The sequence below is a fragment of the Tenrec ecaudatus genome, unplaced genomic scaffold (genome assembly GCF_050624435.1).
Source record: "Tenrec ecaudatus isolate mTenEca1 unplaced genomic scaffold, mTenEca1.hap1 Scaffold_104, whole genome shotgun sequence".
NCBI lineage: Eukaryota > Metazoa > Chordata > Mammalia > Afrosoricida > Tenrecidae > Tenrec > Tenrec ecaudatus.
In genome coordinates this window covers 443,483-467,021 of record NW_027457685.1, presented here as the reverse complement: position 1 = coordinate 467,021, position 23,539 = coordinate 443,483, and positions in this window count along the sequence as shown.

Genomic DNA, 23,539 nt, shown 5'->3' with positions numbered 1-23,539 from the left:
TGCAAGACACCACATAGTGGTCAGAGTTCTGTAGGAACTACATCACTTGTTCATCAGTTTTTATTTTCTTTTGGGTATTCTTTGGCCTGATAGTATCAAGAGATTCTAAAAATGGGTTGACATAAAAGAGGTTTGCATTAGTTGTCATCATGGATTTTTTCCATGCCCTGAGTGTCCTGTTACAGGTACAGCATCAGGATTTGAGCCCAGGAGTGACAAATGCACCACAAATCCTCCCCCTTAAGATTTTCTGTCTCTGGTGGCTCCATATTTTTGGAGCTGGATCTACTACAACCTACAAAAAAGTTTTCAGTGGTTGTTATCAGTATGTCTGAGCAGCAGAAAACAATTACCCGCTTCAACAGAGTGGACTCTCAAGCGCCAAAAGAATGTCCACCAATCCGTTCTCCCGGCAGCTGAGCGCAATGACCACTGAGGGCACAGCTGTCCATTACTGTGTGAGAGGAACAGTGAGAAGACTCAGTACCATCCAGGCACAACCTATCCTGCAATAATGACCTCAGTCTACAGAGATCTCATGGCCTGCACAAAGCACAGGAGCCAGACTTCTGGGCAAGGGCAATGGGGGAGGGATGGGAGCAAGGAGCTTCCTGTTAGTAACTAGGGTTTCCTTTCCCTCCAAAATATTTTCTCTGAAAATCTTGTCTTCCTAAATATTACAAAACACCACATCAATTTAAATATTAATTCATTTATATGTTGTATGCATAAACACATTTAAATACATGTATGCATAAATAAACCCTGGTGGTGTTTTGGTTACTCATTAAGCTGAGACCTGAAATTTCAGGAGTTCTTAAGCACTAGCTGTTCCACAGTAGAAAAACGGGTCTATTTTCTCCCATAAAGAGTTACAGTTTCAGAAGTGCTCAAGGACAATTCTACCCTGTCTATAGGGTCATTATGAGTCTGCACTGACTCATGGCAGTGAGTGTGAGTGATGAATATATGGATATATACTATTTGTATCATGAACATGTGTTTAATGATTTTCACATCCTGGATGGCTGTACTGGATTAAATGAAAATTAAATCACAAGATCACAAACTGTGGGGTTCATCTGAAGAGAACTTAATGAGGAATTCATAGCAACACAGAATTGTATAGTATAGAAGTAAAACTGAGATGGATTAGTTCAGTTTCCAAGTAATGGAACTAGAAAAAGATGAGCATGCATAGGTAATATCCATGGCATAGGTAGCACACGCCTGGGAGAGGCAATAAAAAAGTAACCAAGATAAATGAAATAACAGGAACACAACCAGTAATCTGATTATATGAAAAGTGACTTTTTTAGAAGATGAACAAAAGTGATCAATAGCCAGGTTTCCTGATCATCCCAAGAGCAGGAGGGCAGGAATCTCAGATCAGAAACCAGAGAGGAGACACCATTCTGCATGTTTTGTGGACATGCTTTATGAAGAACTTCCTGTCCACACTGTACAAATATCACTGAAATATGGAAATGCCTTAGAAGGAAAGAAAAATCAGTAAGGTTCCCACACAAGAAAGAGGTAATAGAACGGTCTACTATCATGTGTATCCAGTCCGTAAGGTGAACAAGAGAGGATGCATTGTGAATGCTCATACGACACAGGAAGTCTGTTATGTATGTAATATAAAGTTCACACATTGAAAACCATTTTTAAAAAGATTGATAATACATAACAATTAAAGCAATGCTTGATAAACAACCTGTGTAAGAGCTGTTTTCTGTTGGAGGTGCTCTTGTTTCTCTCAGTCCGAGGGAGAACTCTTGTCCATATTCTCTACTCATCTGCTTCTAAATATCAGGGGACATGCAAATGCAGCTCTCTGCCTGCTGATAAAACAACCACAACCTCTGATGTGGGACATCTCAGAGGACAGTGCCAGTTTCAAGGGTCTCTGCTGTTAATATTTTGAAATCAGGAGCTAGTCCAGAGGACACATAATGAATTTCGTACCAAACTTGGCTTTCATTTTGGCCATTTTACATGGTAATCATTGTAGAGCTTGCTGTGTGTGTGTATAATAGTGTGTGCGTGTGTTGGTGTGTAAGTCATCTAATCAGAGTGCCTGTTTGCAGGTGTCCAGTGTGAGGTGCAGCTGGTGGGGTCTGGGGGCGATCTGAGAAAGCATGGGGTCTCTGAGACTCTCCTGTGCAGCTTCTGGATTCACCTTCAGTGACCACTGGATGACCTGGGTCCGCCAGTATCCAGGGAAGGGCCAGCAGTGGGTCGCAGGCATTAGTACTGGGGGTAGTACATACTATACAGATTCAGTAAAGGGCCGATTCACCTACTCCAGAGCCAATGCCAAGAACACGCTGCATCTGCAGATGAACAGCCTGAAAGCCGAGGACACGGCCATGTATTACTGTGCAAGACACAGTGAGGGGAAGTCAGTAAGAGCCCAAACACAAACCTCCCCTGCAGGGAGAATACTGGTCTCCAGGGGGCACTCCAGATGCACAGAGCACAAGATTCAGACCCAGGAGCAGCTGGAGCTTCAAGGCTGATTTCCTGTGGTTATATGTGGATTCTTTTAAATCTCACAGTTCCTCACAGATCTCTAATTCAAAAAAAATAATTCTTCTGTGCCTAATCCTGGCATCTATGAATTAAAAAGTTATATTGTAACAAAAGAATATATTCTGTCCTACAGCAACAATCAGCTTCTTAACCTTTTTTTTTTTTAACAATTTATTGGGGCTGATACAATTCTTTTCACAGTTCATACATATACATACATCAATTGTATAAAACACATCTGTACAGTCTTTGCCCTAATCATTTTTTTCTCTTTTCTTCTTTTACATTTTATTAGGGACTCCAACAACTCTTACCACAATCCATACATATACATACATCAATTGTATAAAGCACATCCATACATTCCCTGCCCCAATCATTCTCAAGGCATTTGCTCTCCACTTAAGCCCCTTGCATCAGGTCCTCTTTTTTTTTCCCCCTCCCTCCCCTTTCCCCCCTCCCTCATATGCCCTTGGTAATTTATACCTCGTTATTTTGTCATATCTTGCCCTATTCGGGGTCTCCCTTCCCCCCTTCTCTGCTGTCCCTCTCCCAGGGAAGAGGTCACATGTGGCAACTTGTAATCAGTTCCCCCTTTCCAACCCACTCACCCTCCACTCTCCCAGCATCGTCCCTCACGCCCTTGGTCCTGAAGGTATCATCCACCCTGGATTCCCTGTACCTCCAACCCTCATATGTACCAGTGTACAGCCTCTGTCCTATCCAGCCCTGCAAGGTAGAATTCGGATCATGGTAGTTGGGGGGAGGAAGCATCCAGGATCTGGGGGAAAGCTGTGTTCTTCATCGATACTACCTCACACCCTAGTTAACCCATCTCCTCTCCTAAGCCCCTCTATGAGGGGATCTCCATTGGCCGACACTTGGGCCTTGGGTCTCCACTCTGCACTTCCCCCTTCATTTAATATAATATATATATACACATACATATATACATATACACATATATACACATACATACACACACTTATATCTTTTTTTTTTTGCATGATGCCTTATATCTGGTCCCTTGGGCACCTCGTGATCGCACTGGCCGGTGTGCTTCTTCCATGTGGGCTTATTTGTTTCTGAGCGAGATGGCCGCTTGTTCACCTTCAAGCCTTTAAGTCCCCAGACACTATCTCTTTTGATAGCCGGGCACCATCAGCTTTCTTCACCACATTTGCTTGTGCACCCATTTGTCTTCAGCGATCCTATCATGGAGGTGTGTAGTCTATGATATGATTTTTTGTTCTTTGATGCCTGGTAACTGATCCCTTTGGGACCACTCGATCACACAGGCTGGTGTGTTCTTCCATGTGGACTTTGTTGCTTCTGAGCTAGATGGCCGCTTGTTTATCTTCAAGCCTTTAAGACCCCAGTCACTATCTCTTTTGATAGCCGGGCACCATCAGCTTTCTTCACCACATTTACTTGTTCACCCACTTTGGCTCCAGCCGTTGTGTCGGGAGAGTGAGCATCATAGAGTTCCAATTTAATAAAAGAAGGTATTCATGCATAGAGGGAGTGTTTGAGTAGAGGCCCAAGGTCCTTCCACCACCTTAATACTTGACCTATAAATATCGACACAAAGATCTTTCCCCAACCTCCTATATATATTTGCATGTACATGTCTTTGTCTAGACCTCCATGAATGCCCTTTGACTCCTAGCTCTTTCCTCCATCTCCCTTGACCTTCCTCCTGCCCTACTACCATGCTTCATCGCCACCTGGGCTAGAGTATACCTCTTCTCTAAGCAACCTTACCCTTGATCATTTCCCATCAGGCCTGCCACTCCCCCTTCTCTACCCTTTGGGGTCCCATGTTTTTCCCTTGTCCCTGGGTTTGTTAACACCACTTCCTTACCCCCCCTACCCCCCACCCCAAGTCCCCCCGGAACTGTCGGTCCCGTTGTTTTTCATCCAGATAGTTCATCCAGCCTGTCCTATTCAGACAGACCTGTGGAGTCACTAACATGCACGAAAACTAGACAGAGGAACACAAAGCAACAGTATACAACCAGACAACAAAACAACCAAAACAAACCACTGAAAAAGAACAAAACAGTTCACAAGAGAAAAGCTTGTAGTTAGTTCAGGGATCTTTGCTGGCCCTTAGGAGCGTTTTCCAGTCCAGTCTGTTGGGGCACCACGCCCTGGCCCCAAAGTCCACTTTCAGCATTCCCTGGGGACCTTGCCACTCCATTCCGTTGCTGTTCCGCTGCACTCCCCCAGTGATTTGCCTCGGTGTGGTGGGATCAGGTCAGGTGCAATTCCCACACTGTGTCTCCGGTGCTGTCCCCTGTATCGCCCTTAGTCACTGAGGGGCATCATGTCTCATAGTAGGGCCAGCCATGTTGTTCTCTCTGTGGACTGGCTGCTCTACTCAGGAACATCATCATCACGGCCTGGTGGGCCAGGCTGTGCTCCACTCTCTCCTCCTGCCCCTTCATCTGCTCCCGTGTGCTCTGATCAAATATGTCCATCTCCCATAGCTGCAGGGTCAATGTCGTCCTTTGGAACAAGTTCTTTTCGGGGGAGGGGCAGGAATCCACTTAATTTATGGTGCTGGGGCCAGCCTCCCAGACCTCTCCACCGGTTCCGTCCTCCACGCCGGGATATTGCATTCACACCTTGCGACACTGGGTTGAAGTCTGGTCCCACTTTCCCTGTGGAGATATAAACCATACCCTCCCCTTGGGTGGATTAATGCCCCATTTCTGTCATGCTGATTGTACTTACCTCAGGGGACTCATGTTGTACCTGTCCCTTTGGGTCTGGCTTACCTCGCTTAACATAATTCCTTCCAGCTCTTCCCATGAAATAACGTGTTTCATGTGCTCATCGGTGCTTTTTAATGCTGCATAATACTCCATTGTGTGTATGTGCCAAAGTTTGCTAATCCACTCGTCTATCGATGGAAACTTAGGCTGTTTCCAAGTCTTTGCTATTGTGAATTGTGCCGCAATAAACATTGGAGCGCATATGACTGGTCGTGTTTTATTTGCTGCTTCAACCGGGTATATGCCCAGTAGAGGGATGGCTGGGTCGTAAGGTAGATCAATTTCCATTTTCTTTAGGTATCGCCAGATTGCTTTCCACAGTGTCTGTACAAATCTGCACGACCACCAGCAGTGGAGGAGGGTTCCTATTTCACCACAGCCCCTCCAACACTTGTTGCTCTCTGATTTACTGATCTGAGCTAGCCTGAGGGGTGTTAGGTGGTATCTCCTGGTTGTTTTGATTTGCATTTCTCTTATGGCAAGGGACTTCGAGCACTTTCTCATATATTTATTGGCCATATTGATCTCCTCTCTAGTGAAAGTTCTTCTCATTTCTTTTGCCCACTTCCTTAGGGGGTTAACTGTTTTCCTCTTTTTGCGGGTCATGATGGTGTTGTAGATTTTAGTAATGAGCCCTTTGTCTGACGTGTCATTACTAAAAATCTTCTCCCAGTCTGTGGGTTGCCTTGTCACCCTCTTGGCAAAGTCTTTCGAGGTGCACAGGTGTTTTATTCTTATTAGATCCCATTTGTCGATTTCCAGATCACCTGTGTGTGTCCCCTTCCCTGTTGCAGGGAGCCTATGTGCTCCCTGGGCCAGTGCTCTGAGATTAGTCCTGATTCCCTCCTTAATGGTCCTGATGGTTTGGGGTTTGACTTCTAGATCTGTGATCCACCTTGAGTGTATTCTTGTGCATGGGGTGAGGTAGACGTCTTGTTTCAACTTTCTACATGTGGATATCCATTGTTTCCAGCACCACTTATTAAAGAGGGCATCTGCTTCCCACTTGACGTTTTTGGGACCCTTGTCGAAGATCAGTTGTCTATATGCTGATGATTTTACTCCTGGGCTTTCTATTCTTTTCCACTGGTCTGAGTGTCTATCATTGTGCCAGTACCATGCTGTTTTGACCACTGTAGCTATGTAGTAGGCATTAAAATCAGGTAGGGCGAGTCCTCCAATTGTGTCCTTCTTCTTGAGGAGTTCTCTGCTAATTCTGGGTTTCTTCCCTCTCCATATGAAGTTGGTGGTCAGTTTTTCCAATTCTTTGAAGAAGGTTGATGGTAATTGGATTGGTATAGCATTGAACTTGTAGAGTGCTTTAGGAAGAACTGTCATCTTTACTATGTTCAGCCTACCTAACCATGAGCAGGGGAGCTTCATCCATTTGTGAAGGTCACTTTTGGTTTCCTGTAATAGGGTTTTATAATTATGCTTATATAGGTCTTTAGTATTTTTTGTTAAGTATATTCCTAGGTATTTCAGTTTGTTCTTGGCTACTGTGAAGGGTACTTCCCTCTTAATCGCCTCTTCCATGGCCCTGTCCGATGTGTATAGAAACCCTACCGACTTCTGTTTATTGATCTTGTATCCTGCTACTCTTCCGTATTCCTCTATTGCTGTAAGTATTCCAACTGTGGAGTTTTGGGGGTCTTCAATGTATAGGATCATGTCATCTGCAAATAACGATAGTTTCACCTCCTCCTCTCCCAACTGGATCCCTTTGATGTCCTTCCGCTGTCTTATGTTGTTAGCCAGAACCTCCAAAACGATATTGAATAGAAGAGGGGACAGGGGGCATCCTTGTCTTGTACCCTTTTTCAGTGGTATTGTTCTTGTCTTTTCTCCATTGACTATGATGTTGGCTGTTGGTCTTTCATAGATAGCTTGTATGAGCTTGAGGAACTTACCTTCCAATCCTATCTTCATGAGTGTTTTGATTAGGAATGGGTGCTGGATGTTGTCAAATGCTTTTTCTGCATCTATGGATATTATCATATGGTTTTTATCCTTTTTCTTCTCGATGTGGTGTATGATATTGATGGATTTTCGGATGTTAAACCATCCCTGCATCGCTGGGATGAATCCTACTTGGTCGTGGTGAATGATATGTTTGATGTTCCTTTGTATTCTATTGGCCAATATTTTGTTAAGGATTTTTGCATCTATGTTCATTAGAGATATTGGTCTATAATTCTCTACACTTGTGGGGTCTTTTCCCTGTTTGGGTATCAAAGTAATGCTGGCTTCGTAAAATGAGTTTGGGAGCTTGCCGTTCTTTTCTATGTTATGGAATACTTTGTGGAGGATCGGTGTCAGCTCTTCCCTGAATGTTTGGTAAAATTCTGCTGTGTAGCCATCTGGCCCTGGGGCCTTTTTCCTTGGTAGGTTTTTGATGACACTCTCTATTTCTTCCTTCGCTATGGGTTTGTTGAGGTTCTTGATCTCTGTCTCAGATAATCTAGGGATAGATTGTTTTTCTAAATATTTATCCATGTCTTCCAGGTTTCTGAATTCATTAGAATACAAACCTTCATAGTACTTTGTGATTATCCTTTTTATCTCATTGGGGTCTGTTGTTATTGCCCCCGATTCATCCCTCATCCTGGCTATTGATGATTGTTCCTTTCTATCTTTGGTAAGCTTTGCCAGGGAAGTGTCAATTTTATTAATTCGTTCATAAAACCAGCTTCTAGTTGCGTTAATCCTTTGCATTGTTCTTTTGTCTTCCCACTGGTTTAACTCCGCCCTGATTTTTATTATTTCTTTTCTCTTGCTATTGGAGGGGTAGTTCTGTTGACTCTGTTCTAGTTGTTGGAGGTTTTGTGTTAACATATCTGTCATACGCCTTTCTTCTTTTTTCATGTATGCATTCAGTGATATCAAGCTACCTCTGATAACTGCCTTTGCAGTGTCCCATAAGTTTTGATATGTTGTATGCTCGTTCTCATTAGTTTCTAGAAATTTCCTGATATCCTCTCTGATCTGGACCTTAACCCATTCATGTCGCAGGAGATCGTTGTTTATTCTCCAATTGGTGGCCCTTGCTTTTCTGGGTGCCCTTCTATTAATCTCCAGCTTTATGGCATGGTGGTCTGAGAAAGACGTCTGGATAATATCTATGTGTTTGAATTTACTCAGGCTGGCCTTGTGCCCCAGCATGTGATCTATTCTTGAGAAAGATCCGTGTGGATTGGAGAAGAATGTGAAACCTTTTGCTTTTGGATGAAAGGCTCTATAGATGTCTATCAGGCCCTGTTGCCTAATTACATTGTTTAGCTCTCTGGCCTCTTTGCTGAGCTTCTTTCCCTGTGACCTGTCTTTCTCTGATAGTGGAGTGTTGAAGTCCCCCACTATTATTGTTGTTTCCGTGATTTCTTCTGTCATTTTTTTAATAGTTTGTTTGACGAAATTTGCCGCACCATTATTAGGTGCGTAAATATTCAGTATGCTTATTGCTTCCTGGTTTACTGAGCCTTTGAGCATTATGTAATGTCCCTCTTTGTCTCTTTTTATGTTTTGGATCTTGAGATCCATTTTGTCGGAGATTAAGATAGCCACTCCTGCCTTCTTGGAGTTACCATTTGCTTGGTAAACTTTCTGCCAGCCCTTTATTCTCAGCATATGCTTGTCTGCTTGCTTAAGGTGTGTCTCTTGCAGGCAGCAGATTGATGGGTTATGTTTTCTAATCCAATCCTCCAGCCTCTTTCTTTTAACATATGAATTGAGCCCATTTGTTTTCAAAGTGATTATTACAATCTCTGGCTTCATGGTTGCCATATTCTGTTTTGTGTTATGGGTCTTTGCCTATCTTCCTTCATATCAGTGTACTGCGTTTGAGTGGAGGGTTTCTATCCTGTCCTCTTTTCCATCTGAGACCGTGTTGTCCTGGTACGTGTTGCTGGCATGTTGGCTTCTAGATGGAGATGGGCTATATGGTGGTCTCCTGGTGGTTCTAGTTGGAGCTTGATCTTCTGGCCATAGTGAGTCAGCCAGTATGTTCTGCAGGGTCGGGTGACTTGCAGTATATTTTTTGAGTTCTTCCTTGTCCTGGAAGACCCTTATCTTACCCTCTATCTTAATGGATAACTTGGCAGGGTATAGGATTCTGGGGGAGGCATTTTCATCTTTCAGTTTTTGGAAGATGTTGCTCCATTCTCTCCTCCTCTTCATGGTTTCAGCTGATAAGTCTGAGCATATCCTTACCTGCGCTCCTTTGTATGTGACTGTCTTCCTTTCTCTTGATGCTCGTAGAATTTTCTCTTTTTCCTCTAAGTTGGGTAATTTTACAATTATATGCCTTGGCGTGTTCTTCTTGGTGTTTAGCTTAGCCGGCGTCCTCTCTGCTTCCTGTATGAGAGTCGGATTCTCCTTTGTTAGGTTGGGGAAATTTTCTTCCAGGAATTCCTTTGCTATCTTGGCGGTCGATTTGTGTGTTATGTTGTGTTCCGGTAGACCGATTATTCGAATATTATTCCTCTTCATAGCATCTGTCATTGATCTCAGGCTGTCTTCTGTTTCTTTAATTTTCCTATCTGATTGTTTTTCTCGCTTGCTTCGTTTGGTTTGAGCGTCCTCGAGTTCACTGATACGGTTCTCAGCCTCCTCAAGCCTAGATATAGCTTCTGTGACCTTTTGTGTGGCCTCTGCTACCTCCTCTGTTAGTTTCTGCAGTTCCTTTTGGTGGATAGTATTCATCCCCTCTATTGTGGACTTCATCCCCTCTATTGTGCATTTCATCCCTTCTATCGTTGCATCCTTATTTTGGTTTGCTTCTCTTAGCTCCTGTATTACTGCAAGCAGAGTTCTGAAGATTTCCTTTTGTGGCTGATCTATATCTGTTTCTTCTATGAGTGACGTTAGGTGTGTTAAAGTGCCTCGTTTTTCTGATTTTTTTGTTGGGAGTGATGTGGTCTGTTGATTTTTCCTTGATCCTTTAATAGGCCCCATGCTTCTGGGAGACAGGAGTAACCTTATTGTGTGGAGGCTCAGGCCACTGTGCCGTCTCCTGGGGTGGCTGGGGCGGGCTGCGGCAGGCTTAGGGCTGGCACTGGGGACCCAACAGGGCCCCAGGTGGTGAGAGCTGGCTGGAGCTCACTGACGGCTCCTCAGGGACTGCAAAGCCGTGACCCAGGCTCCACTGCAGGTGGAGTGTTTGATCTGCCCGGGCTGTGAGCGGGCGCGGGGAGGCCCCTTGGATAGCTGCGCAGGCAGCTGCGGGACACTGCAGGGAACAATGGTGTTCGCTCTCCGCCCTTTTGGCGCGAAACCGCAGGGGGTAATGGCGCCGGCAAAGGAGGCTTGGCGCGAAACCGCAGGGGGCAATGGCGCCCTTCCTCTGCTCAGGCTCAGAGTCGCGGCCGCCAGGGTCCCCGCAGCACCCTGGGGAGGGCACCTACTCTTGTGCCTTGCGCAGGGGGGGGCCTTGGTGGGCAGACTCAACAGCGTGGGGCGCGGCGCTCCGCGGAAGCTCAGGGTCTGGGACAGGCGCGGGTTGAGCTATGGCTCCTGTTGGCGGGAAGTGCTCAGCGCAGGGTCCCCGCCAGGAGTGGAGCTGGCGCAAGGCTGCCAGGGGCTGGCGGGGGCGGGCGGGGGTGGGAGGCCAGCGCACGGAGGGTAGGTGGAGAGGTCCGCGGCGGTGCGGGTGGATGGTCCCCCGTGGGGGTCGCCAGACAACCCGCGGGTCCGCTCCCCTGAGCTTGGATGAATGGAGGGAGGGACGTGGGCCCGAGGGCAGATCGCTGCCCTGCGGGGAGAGGGGAACTGCGGGAGAGGAAAGCTTCTCTCCCAGTGGAGATCCGCGAGTGGGGAGTGGGGAGTGGGCCGCTGGAGTAGGCAGGACAGGCAAGCCGCTCTGGGCTGGCGTCGGGTTTGGGGATGGAGCCTAAGCCGGTAGCCAGTGAGCTCACGGCAGCTTAGTGGCCAGAGATGTCCCACTAGTCCGGTCCTCTTTCACCTAGACCCCTGCTCCGGACAAATACGTGGGGTAGGACTGGGGTGCTGTCCCAGGGGGATATTTCACTCACCAGACTCTTACTATTCAGCTACCTGGTCGCCAATCCCGCTTTGTTTGGAGGAGCTCTCAGAGTATGCGGGTGTCCCTGTCGGCCATCTTCCCCCTCTCACACCAGGTTTAAAGAGCAGCTTCTTAACCTTTAAGGACAAGAAATGACTCTGCCAGTGGTCCCTGCATCAGAGTTCTCATGACGCTCAGATAAAATACTTTCCAGTCAGACTTCAGGAAAATGGTGCTTGAGTATTGGCTGACAGTCTTAACAGTATGTGCTTCCATCACACTCTGTGGGGAATTCTGGCAATGATCTAGCTAATGATTTAATTAAAAGGTAGGCAGTCTGCCTATTTTATATTGAATTTCTTCAAATGACACAATTTTTGTTGTTGCTGATTTTTGCTTTTGTTGTTTTTCCTTTTATTCCCCCCCAAGGGAGAGCGCAAACTCAGGGCCCCATTACCACAAATTTTGCAGTCAAGTCTCCAAAATTTGGGAATCTCAGGAGTCAGCACAGCTTTGGTTGTTTTTCCTAACATTCGTGGCCTAATGTTTCTGTGTGTGTGTGTGTGTGTGTGTGTGTGTGTGTCTTTTCTGCAATCCCATCTGAAAAACACATAAATTCACCAATTGCATTTTATTACCTGGGTGCTAATATCCTCTATCAGTCTATCCTTCAGAACCTGCAGGCCATGATAGTCCAGGAAACATACTAACTTTTGTGAAAATTCAGGATTCGGGGAGAATTCTAGGGCCAAACAGGATCATTCAGTTCTTCATGCTGGATGCTGTATCTTCATCTTCACAGCCGCACAAAATGTCGGACACTCTTTCTGGTTTCACCCAGAGAATCCACATTTGTCCTGTTAAGCAGCTTCTCATCCTCCTGGTGGCTTTGCTAGTTAATTTGCTGTTTGTTACCGGTAACATTCCCAGTATGCAGTGACACACAACTGTAGGTGAGGAATTTCAGCTATTTTGGTATAAGATCCTGTATAAAATGTAAGATTATGTGTGAATAACTTTATCAATGATGACTTTGTGGACAAGAAATGTCTTCCTGTGCCAAAGGTAAATTTTTCATTGTTGCAGGTACTCTTTTCACCTTAGAATGACTCTTGAGCAGATGTAAGAGTATAGTTGTCAAAGGAAAGCTCTTCCTTCTTAGTGACTTACAAAAGCCATTCCTATTTACAGCATACATTGAATGGGAGCCACTTTGGGCTGAATTCAATGAGATTTCTAGATTTAGCTGACCTTCAAACTTTTGAGTATCTAATGATTTTCCATAATCTATTGCAGAAGAGAAAATGTGTATCTGACAATTTAAGTATTCCTGGTTTTGTTCTGAGTGTCTTATAAAGATGTAAGTCCCCGAGAGAAGAATACAATTGCCTTTATTCCTAAAGTCATCCTAGTCATCCTCACCTTTCTCAACCATCTTCTTCATCACTTTCTGTGGCCTGAAAGAACAGGAGCTTGGTCTTGGAGAATGGAAAAATCATGGAAGGGAATGTGTTCTCTGAGGAAGCAGTCAAGGTTCTCATCCCAGATTGATTCCTTTTAAACTTTATTACAAACTTACAAATCGCATGCATACCAACATAGCCCATCAGATATAGTCTCATGATGTATTTATTCAAATTGAGGTCTTACTCACTCTGAATAATACACTTGGGATAATAGGCCTCATTGCCAGTATGTCAGTTTCTTCCTCTTCTTGGGGAAACTCTGAGGTGAAACGCTCAGGGATTGAAGCATGAGGTTTTGTGACTGCTTTATTTGTGAACCTGGCTCTTTCTCTCAAGGAGAAGCATATGCAAATAAAGGCCCTCCTTCTGCTGATAAAAAAAAAAAACACCCCAATCCCAACAATACAGTTCTTGGAGAAGATCCTCAGTACCATAATCTACAAGAGTCCCTATTATGCAATCTGTATGAACACAGACTCATCATGGAGTCTGTACTAAGCTGTGTTTTTCAGGCAGCTATTTCAATAAGTAATGTTATTGAGAGCAAGTGTGTGTGAGTGGGCATGAGTTACAGACAGTTGACATGTGTGATCGTTTTCATGACCGGCATATACTGTTTGAAAATGTCAACTGTAATGTGCAACTGGATGAGTGTGTAATGTGCAACTGGATGAGTCTGAAGGAGACTTGATTGAGCATAAGACATCTTTGAGATTCTAATGTGCAAACTCTGGATTTACATTTAGTAACTTTTCCATGACCTGTAGCAGCCAAGTTCAAGGCCTGCAGGGTATCTTATCAGTACTGTTTATATCACGTATTGTACAGATTCCATGAAAGCTGGTTTACCATCTCCAGAGACATTGCCAAGAACACACTGTATCCGCTAAAGGACAGTCTAAAAGTCAATCACACATCCATGTATAATGGTGGGGAAGAGACACAGAGAGAAGTCAGAGTGAATACAGACACAAACCTCCTATGAGGGAGGGAGGGAGCTGTTTTGCAGGGCTCTGTAAGGGCATGGACAGAAGGAAGGATTCTGGATCATGAGTATTTGGAAAGGGAGTTTCTAGTCTGTGTTTCTATTGTGATCCAGGGTTCTTCATCTCATTATTTCACACTAGGAATTTATGTTTGTTTGTTTTATATGATTCAGTGCCTACCCTTAATATCTGTGAATTCAAAGTTGTATTGTAAGAAAAGAAAACATTCTCATAGAGAGAAAAACAGCCAACCAAAATGAGCTTGTTCCATAGATAGTAGAAAATTTCCAGGGGTAATCAGCATCTCTTTTGAGAAGGTCAATGTGCTAGTCCTGGTAGACTGGAGAAACAAATTCATGGACACTCCTACCTGTATAGGAAAAAAGTTTATATAAAGAACAATGGCATATTGAGAACACATATCACTCCAGTCCAGACAAGCCCATGAGTCCAATAGTAGCCCATATGTCTGATACCGTCCTGTAATTCCTCTTCAGTCTCATGCAACACATGATACAACGCTGAGTGCAAGAAGATCACAGGTTAGTGGGTTGAAAGTCTTGTGGATCCAGTGGCATTAGAAGCATCTTACTGCTGGCGTGGGCCTCCACATGGCTCCTCCAGCTCCAAGGTTCTGGCTGCCATTAGCATAGCTCCATGTGGCTTGTCAACAGCAATGCCTCACAGGGAGAGAGTGTATCTAACCTTCAGTGAGCTATTTATCTCCTTCGTACCTCCAAATGAGGTCACTAAGATGCGACCTGATTGACAGGATAGACTCCACCCCTTCTTAAGTTGACAAGAGTTCATGTAACTGCCAGTCGAAGAATCTTTCAGGCAGACTCAGTGGAGTGCCTGGGTAGTGCTAACTCTTATGGCTTCAACTAATGGCTGTACAGTTGGTGGTTTGAAACTTGGTGTCATTTATTCAAGTATAATATAGTGTAAAAAGTTGCTTTTCACCCAAACTAAAATTCTGTTGACATTGATCAGTTCCAACTCATAGTAATCCTATAGGACAAACTAGAACTGCTCCCATAAGATTTCCAAGCCTGTATTTCCTTATGAGATTATTCTACCACTAATTCTCTCACAGAGAAGTTGGTGGTTCTGAAAGATTGAATTTTCATTTAACAGCTAGGCAAGTCACCACTGTCTAACTGGGGTTGGTAGTTCTGACATATTTTTAGTGAATTTTTAAGTATTATATTCTGTCAAAAATCATCATACTTTAAAATTATGTATTTCATGAAGCCTTGCTCTTTTTCATCCAGACTCTTCCACTAGATCAGGGGTCAGTAAATTTTTTTCAAAAAAACCTCTGAAAACTATAATTGATGATTGCATTGGTCATATAGACTTGGAGACAAATATTCCACCTTACTGATTGTGTAAACAACAGCAGGCAGCAGAAAAGGGCATAGCAGTGTGATAATAGAATGCTATTCACAAAGACAGGAACTGGGCCATGAGCCTGTTAACCAAAGCCCTACACTGAGGGTCTGTGTAAGTAACAGATGATCTTCTGTTTCTTTTCTAAAAACAGTTTTATTGGAATTTCATGCACATATGATATAATTCAATCATACAAAGAAGAGGCATACACGTCAGTCTTCTCTGCAGTAGGAGCAGCTCGCCTGCCACTACCCTCATCCCTTAAAAATTTTTGTCAGCGCCAAATTCTTCTCCACCCCTCCTCTGGTCAGAAGCGCCTCCCAGCTGATGAGGTGACCCTTGTCTGTCGCGCAGAAACAGCACAGGCACTGACAGAGGAGCGCTTCAGCAGCTTGGCAGCCCCACATTCCCTGACCTCACTGATCTCTAGTCACAGCTTTCAAACCAGCATATCTCAATGGACTTTGACACAGCAACCAAGCTCATTGGGGCTGCCACAGTTGGAGTGGCATCTATGGAGCCCGCATTGGGACTGGGTTTGGGAGCCTCATCCTGGGTTATGCCAGGAACCCTTCTCTGAAGCAGCCACCCTTCTCTTATGCCATCCTGGACTTTGCCTTCTTGAAGGCCCTCAGGCTTTTCTGCCTGATGGTGGCCTTCCTCATCCCTTTGCCATGTGAAGGAGCCATATCCACCCCCCACATTTCTCTGTCCCATGTCTGTCTGCCCAAAATTTCCCTTCTCTGCACCTCCCCGGGCAGTCTGGGGAAAATAATTGGCTCAGAGTTTGACAGAGGAAAGACAAATAAATACTTTATTAATAAATATGTTTCTTTCTTTTAATAAAGTGGGGGGTATACAATTATCATCACTATCAATTAAAATTTTTTCTTCCTCTTTGTTCATATCATTACATTTTTATTTTGGCAAAATGTACACAGGAAAACATTCTCCAATTCAACCACTATTATATGTACAATTGAGTGTCTTTGATTATACTCTTCATGTTTACAACCATTATTGATATCCTATTCAAAATTATCCCGCCACCATTCATATAAACTGACTTCCCCCTAAGCAACAACCCTATCTCCTCCACCCACGGTAACCCTTGGTCAAGCTTTGTTTTTATGTAGTTTTAAAAATAGATGTATATAATATTCACATACCAGGCATCAAAGAACAAAAAATCATATCATTGTTTGCACACCTCCATGATATGATCGCCAAGGACAAACAAGTGCATAAGCAAATGTGGCAAAGAAAGCTGATGGTGTCCGGCTATCAAAAGAGATAGGGTCTGGGGTCTTAAAGCATTGAAGGTAAACAAATGGCCATCTAGCTCAGAAGCAACAAAGCCCACATGGAAGAAACACACCAGCCTGTGCCATCAAGAGGTGTTGAAGGGATCAGGTATAAGGCGTCAGAAAAAAAAATCTTACCATAGTGAATGAAGGGGGAAGTGCAGAGTAGAGACCCAAAGCCCATTTGTAGGCCGCTGGAGATCCCCAATCAGAGGGGTCTAGGGGAGGAGATGAGTCAGTCAGGGTGTAATGTAGCACAGATAAAGAATACAGCTTTTCTCTAGTACCTAAAAGCTTCCTTCCCCCACCCCCACCAACTACCATGATCCAAACTCTACCTTGCAAGTCTGGATAGAGCAGAGGATGTACACAGGTGCAGATAGGAGCTGGAGGCACAGGGAATCCAGGGTGGATGATACTTTCAGGACCAAAAGTGTGAGGGGCGACACTGGGAAAGTAGAGGGTGAGTGGGTTGGAAAGAGGGAACCAATCACAAAGATCTATATATGACCTCCTCCCTGAGGGGACAGACAACAGAAAAGGGGGTGAAGGGAGACTCCGGACAGGGTAAGATAGGACAAAATAATAATTTATACATTATCAAGGGCACATTACAGGGGGGCGGAGGAGCGGGGAAGGAGGGGGAAAAAGAGGACTTGATGCAAAGGGTCTAAGTGGAGAGCAAATGCTTTGAAAATGATTAGGGCAAAGAATGTACAGATGTGCTTTATACAATTGATGTATGTATGAATTGTGTTAAGAGTTGTATAGGTCCCTAATAAAATGTTTAAAGCCAGGAAGATGACCGACCTGGACACCTGCATACTCTGAGAGCTCCTCCAAACAAAGCAGATTTGGTGTCCAGGTAGCTGAATAGTAGGTGTCTGGTGAGTGAAATATCCCCCTGGGACAGCACCCCAGTACCACCCCACACATTTGTCCTGAGCAGGGGTCTAGGTGAAACAGGACCGGACTCGTGGGACATCTCTGGTCACTAAGCTGCCACCATCTCACTGGCGACTAGCCTAAGCTCCATCCCCAAACCGGACCCCCGCCCAGAGTCGCTTGCCTGCCCTGCTTAGACCAGCGCAGCAGGTCACGCGCTCCCCTACACCAGCGGCCCACTCGCGGATCCCCACTAGGAGAGAAGTTTTCCTCTCCCGTGGTTCCCCTCTCCCTTCAAGGCAGAGATCTGCCCTGGGGCCGTGTCCCTCCCTCCATTTATCCAAGCTCTGGGGGGCAGACCCGCAGGTTGTCTGGCGACCCCCACGGGTGACCACCACTCACACTGCTGCCGAGGACCTCTCCACCGGCCCTCTGTGTGCCGGCCGCCCACCCCCACCCACCCCCTGCAGCCTAGCAACAGCTCCACTCCCGGCAAGGACCCTGCGCTGAGCATTTCCCGCCGGCGGGAGCCATAGCCCAACCCGCGCCTGTCCCGGACCCTGCGCTTCCGCAGAGCGCCGTGGCCCGCGCTGCTGAGTCTGCCCGAGGGCCCCTCCCGGTGCCAGGCACAAGAGTGGGTGCCTTCCCCAGGGTGCTGCAGGGACCCCGGCAGCCACTGCTCTGAGCTCTGAGCCTGAACGGAGGACAGGTGCCATTGCCCCCTGCGGTTTCGCACCAAGCCGCTGCTGTCCGCACAGCTCTGAGCTCTGAGTGGGGGCAGAGGACGGGCACCATTGCCCCCTGCGGTTTCGCGCCAAGCCGCCATTGTCCACACGGCTCTGAGCTCTGAGCCTGGGCGGAGAACAGGGGCCATTGCCCCCTGCCGTTTCATGCTGCTGTCCAAGGGGCCTTCCCGTGCCCGCCCACAGCCCGGCAGATCAAACATTCCAACTGCGGTGGAGCCTAGGACTCAGCTTTGCAGAACCTGCGGAGCCGTCAGTGAGCTCCAGCCGGCTCTCACCACCTGGGGGCCCTGTGGGGTCCCCAGTGCCAGCCCTAAGCCTGCCGCAGCCCTCCCCAGCCACCACAGGAGACGGGCACAGTGGCCTGTGCCCCCCCACAGTACCCTTAGCTGTCCTAGCACTTCCCAGCTAGAGCACAAGGACTGCCAGTGGGGAGCGGCTGGACCTAGAAGGGCTTGCTGAGCTGAAGAGCATTCCCACCATCACATAGATCAGCACCATATCTTGGGACAACACGAACTCACCCACCTCTGCGCTCTATTAGGCATCACCAGCGCTTAGAGGAAAAGGGGGAAATTTTCAGATATACACATCTACACATCCTCCATCTAGCATAGGTTTTTTTTTGCCTTTTTGTGTTTTTTCTTTTGTTTTTAATTTTTCTTCCCGTTATTTTACTTTCTGTGCTGTACTCTCTCTCTCCTTCCTTCCTACTTTTTCATTAATGCTTTTATTTCTCTTCTGCCCCTTTTCTATAGATTCTCCTTCTCTCTCTTTTTTTCTTCTCCTTCCACCTCTACTAGTATCACAGCTTGTCCCTCTTCTATTACAGATTCTCCTCCCTCTCTCTCCAATTTTTTCTTCCTCCTTCCCAATATTTTGTTAAAAACTATTTTTAAATCGTTAACCTTTTAAATCCTTTTTATTACTAACCTCCACTCCCCATAAAGGGGGTTGCTAAGGGTACCCTGTCACACCTGGTCAAAGCAGCCTGAGGACACTCACTGAGGCTCCAGCCCCCATTCCAGCTGCTGATACATCTCTGCACTGCGGGTTACCAACCCAACAGGGAACTCGGTCTACACAGCAGTCTGACCCACCTTTACAGTAGGTCATAGGCAATTGCCTGAAAGAATCCTTAACAATAACATAGATAAGGTTACCTCGGTCTCCCAGAAGCATGGGGCCTATGAAAGAATCAAGAAAAAATCAACAGACCACATCACTCCCAACAAAGAAAGAAGAGAAACGAGGCACTTAAACAGACCTAATGTCACTCATAGAAGAAACAGATATGGATCAGCCACAAAAGGAAATCTTCAGAACTCTGCTTGCAGTAATACAGGAGCTAAGAGAAGCAACCCAGAATAAGGATGCAACAATAGAAGGGATGAAATACACAATAGAGGGGATGAAGTCCACAATAGAGGGGATGAATTCTACCCACCAAAGGGAACTGCAGAAACTAACAGAGGAGGTAGCAGAGGCCACACAAAAGGTCACAGAAGCTACATCTAGGCTTGAGGAGGCTGAGAACCGTATCAGTGAACTGAGGACACTCAAACCGAACGAAGCAAGCAAGAAAAACAATCAGATGGGAAAATTAATGAAACAGAAGACAGCCTGAGATCAATGACAGATGCTATGAAGAGGAATAATGTTCGAATAATCGGTCTACCGGAACACAACATAACACAAAAATGGACAGCAAAGATAGCAAAGGAATTTCTGGAAGAAGATTTTCCCAACCTAGCAAAGGAGAATCAGACTTTCATACAGGAAGCAGAGAGGACGCCGGCTAAGGTAAACACCAAGAGCAACACGCCAAGACATATAATAGTAAAAATATCCAACTTAGAGGAAAAAGAGAAAATTTATGAGCAGCAAGAGAAAGGAAGACAGTCACATACAAAGGAGCGCAGGTAAGAATATGCTCAGACTTATCAGCAGAAACCATGAAGGAGGAGAGAATGGAGCAACATCTTCCAAAAACTGAAAGATAAAAATGCCTCACCCAGAATCCTATACCCTGCCAAGTTATCCATTAAGATAGAGGGTAAGGGTCTTCCAGGACAAGGAAGAACTCAAAAATATGCTTCAAGTCACCCGACCCTGCAGAAGATACTGGCGGACTCACTATGGCCAGAAGATCAAGCTCCAACTAGAACCATCGGGAGGCCACCATATATCCCATCTCCATCTAGAAGTTAACATGCCAGCAACAAGTACCAGGACAACAGGGTCTCAGATGGAAAAGAGGACATGATAGAAACCCTCACTCAAACGCAGCACACTGATATGAAGGGAGATAGGTAAAGACCCAAAACACAAAACAGAGTATGGAAACTATGAAGCCAGAGATAGTAATAATCACTCTGAATACCAATGGGCTCAATTCGTACATTAAAAGTAAGAGGCTGGAGGACTGGATTAGAAAACATAACCCATCAATCTGCTTCCTGCAAGAGACCCACCTTAAGCTAGCAGACAAGCTGATGGTTCCCGGCTATCAAAAATATATAGCGTCTGGGGTCTTAAAGGCTTGAAGGCAAATAAGCGGCCATCTAGCTCAGAAGCAACAAAGCCCAAAGAGAAGAAGCACACGGCCTAAACGAATACAAGGTGTTGAATGGACCATGTAGCAGACACCAAGGAACAAAAACAATCATTGTGTAATCACCTTCCTCACATAATCACTGAAGACGAAAGTGTGCATAAGCAAGTGTGGTGAAGAAGGCTGATGGTGCCCGGCTACTGAGAGACATAGCGTCTGGGGACTTAAAGGCTTGAAAGCAAACAAGCGGCCATCTAGCCCAGAAGCAACCAAGCTCACACGGAAGCAGCACACCAACATATAGGTGATCATGAAGGGCAGAGGAGACCAGGTCTCCAACAACAAAGGTGGGGTGGTGGTGAGAATCATATCACCGTGAAAGAGGGGGAGTACATGATGGGGACCCAATGCCCAACTGTAGACAGCTGGACATCCCATCTCTTCCAGAGGGGTAGTGGGGAGGAGATGAGTCACTCAGGGTTCAGTGTAGCAACAATGAAACTAAAAACCTTCCTCTAGTTCCTGAACGCTTCCTCCCCTCCCAATTATCATGACCCCAATTTTACCTAGCGGGCCTGGTTATACCAGAAGATGTACAGCGGTGCAGTAGGCATCTGGAAACACAGGGAATCTAGGACAGACAAACCCCTCAACACCAGCGGTGGGAGTGGCGACACCAGGAGGGAAGGGGGTGTAGAAAGGGAGAACCGATCTCGGAGACCTATGTGTAACCTCCTCTCTTGGAGATGGGCAATGGGGAGGTGGGTAAGGGGAAGACGCCGGGGAGTGTAAGATAAGATATAATAATTATTTATAAACTATCAAGGGACCAGGGGTGGCATGGGGGAGGGAGGGGGACATGGGCAAAAAAGGGAAACCGAGCTGATTCCAGGAACCCAAGTGGAAGGTGAATTATGAGAATGACGAGTGCAACGAATGTGTAAGGGTGCTTTGCTCAATTGATGTATGTACAGATTGTGATAAGAGCCTTATGAGCCCCAATAAAAAGATTGAAAAAATAAAATAAAATGTTAAAAAAATATTCACTGACTTAATGTTTACAGTGTTGTAAAATATATATGTATATATGCATATATATCATAATGAATTCTTATGTTCTTTCCCCCTCCCACATTCATTGTTTGCTCCCAAAATTTCCTCACCCTTGCTACTCCTCTACTCCCCTAGGGTCCTATAGACCATTGCATCAGTTATTGTCTCTAGGGATCCGTGTCTGTGCGTTGCAACTTTGGAAACCCAATAGAAACAACCAAAACCAAAACTAAAATAAAGCTGCAAGAAGAAAATAATAATAATATAAAGATAAAAATGAAAATAAAGAATGAGAAAGGAAAGACTACCATCAATATTTTAAAGTTCAGCAAAAAAAATACTGTTATGGAACAAGTGGGAAATACTTTACCTTAGAGCAAGTACAGGTTGGATCGAGAGGTAGGTCAACTGACCAATTGTCATATTATGCCATGGTCTGATCCACTGTGATCAAGTTCACAATCATCTCTGTCTGATGGTAAACCTTTTCAAGGGGATGTACCAGAGGTTTAATATGACTAGATTTTCTTCAGATGGATTTTGAGTTCTCACTGTTCACCTACCCTTCGACAAGATGGATGTTCATCATTTGAGCTCTGGGACTTTTTCCTTCATTACATTTGAATTTAATTGTCACTATCTTTGGATCCCACATGCTGGTGTGCTTCTTCATTGTGGACTTCCTTGACACCTGACTTAGATGGCTGCTTCTTTGAAGACAAGCCTTTTAGACCCCAGATAATTGATAGCCTGGCACCATCTGCTTTTTTTTCACCCCACTTTGCTGTAATGCCCTTATCTTCATTCATTTTTCAATGAAGGTAAGTATTGAACAGAGCCATGTTAAGATCTTGTACCCAGAATATGATCACCTAGAGGTTGGATCTAGCTAAATCTTGTCATAAACCATGGGCACCTCTACCTAGTGCCTGGAAAGTGAACATGTGAAACTCCACAACTGTGTTACTCTGGGTTGACTAGGGAAAAAATTCATAGACATTCATATGTGTACAAGAGAGAACTTTATATCAAAGAGCAATTGTACATTAAGAAAGCATACCTGCCCAGTCCAGTTGAAGTCACTAAGTCTGAAATTAGCCCATATATCCAATACCAGACTATAAATTCTTTTCAGACTCACACAACATATACAATGATGTCGAATGCAGGAAGACCACATGCCAGTGAGTGGAAATTCTTTTGGATCCAGTGGAGGTGGAAACATCTCAATGCTGTCAAGGGTCTCCACGTGGCTCCTTCAGCTCCAGGGCTCTAGTGTCGCTTCATGTGTCTTGTTCACAGGAATGTCTCACAGGGCATGAGCTTGTGTCCCGCCTCCAGGGAACTATTTATCTCCTCAATGCCTCCAAATGAGGTCATCAAACTGCACCCGCACTGACAGACTAAACTCCACCCCTTCATTCTTAAGTCTCAAATTGACAACAGATTATGCAACTACCACAGCAACCAAGGAGGCAGATGAAGAGGAGGACAGGAAAAGAGAAGTAGGTGCCTTCTCTGTTTTATACTCTACTTAAATTTGTATCTTTATGTTATTATTATTTTTCTTTATGTTTCTTTTTTGGGTTTTTAATTGTTTTTGCTATTGTCTCCCTGTTTGGAAGCAAAAAAGAAGTGGATGCATGGAGACAATAACTGAGGCAATGGTTTATATGGAAGGGGGAGGGGAATTAGGGAGTAATTAGTGGATCTGTGAGGCACGAGTGAGCATTAAGCTTATTTGACAATGGATATACAACTCTTTTCTAGAAGTGTTTTAAGTATGGAAATCTGAATGTTATATCAGGAACATTACAAAAGA